The sequence below is a fragment of the Hyposmocoma kahamanoa genome, unplaced genomic scaffold (genome assembly GCF_003589595.1).
Source record: "Hyposmocoma kahamanoa isolate Upper Pololo Valley unplaced genomic scaffold, ASM358959v1 92642, whole genome shotgun sequence".
Classification (NCBI taxonomy): Eukaryota; Metazoa; Arthropoda; class Insecta; order Lepidoptera; family Cosmopterigidae; genus Hyposmocoma; species Hyposmocoma kahamanoa.
This window is the reverse complement of record NW_020654779.1, coordinates 7,137-7,991: the sequence shown is the minus strand read 5'-3', so window position 1 is coordinate 7,991 and position 855 is coordinate 7,137.

Below are 855 nucleotides of genomic sequence, written 5' to 3'. Positions count from 1 at the left end.
AATCGAATTTGTTTTGCATTTCCTAGTTGGTTCGACCTCCTCCTGTGGGTTTAGGTTAAGCTAAGAGGAACCCACGGGGCCGGCCGATGGTGGTAGGCTGGCCCGAGGAGGAGGGCGTTCCGCGCGGGCTCGTCTGGTCACCGGGACCGCGCGGATGCGCGAGGAGGAGGGTCGCGGGGGGAGAGACGTGTCGGTGTGTCGTTGCCGCTCGTCCTGTCCTCCGCGACCCTGGCGGGGCTGCACCGCTTTTAATGATGCAGTGGCGGCGGGGCCACGGGGGAAGAGACGTGTCGGTGTGTCGTTGCCGCTCGTCCTATCCTCCGCGGCCGAACGTGGGCGGTTGGCCCGTGGTGGGCGCTCCAAGGGACTCTCTTCGGAGAGTCCGCGCGGAAGCGCGTTAGGTGTTGCGGCGGAGCCTGTCATCAGATCCGCCGCGGGGGCTGGGAGAGCAACCACTGAACTTCACAGTTGAGTGGATGCTGTCCTGGCCCCCCATGGCCCCTGGGTAGCGGACTCGGGGGAGTTCGTTGCCCAGCATAAAGGGGCCCGGGATGGAAGGCTCGTCTGGTGTTCGGCGAGCCTCACATTCGGAGTCGGGGGACCGATGTGTCTCCCTTCTCGAGGAGGGGCTGCGCAGGGCGCGGCCAGCCGCTGGTGGGGTCGCGGACGAGTGCAACAGCGTACCCGTACCCCCACCTACAGCGGAGGGGAGGAACACTCCGGGGGTTTAGTGCGGTCGGGCTGTTCCCCTTCAGGGTTCAGCCCAGTCCCACATAACCCCGGCTCTGCCCCCGCGGGGCCGGGGTATCTGTAAGCAGATTCCCTCGGAATATAAAAAAAAAAAAAAAAAAAAAA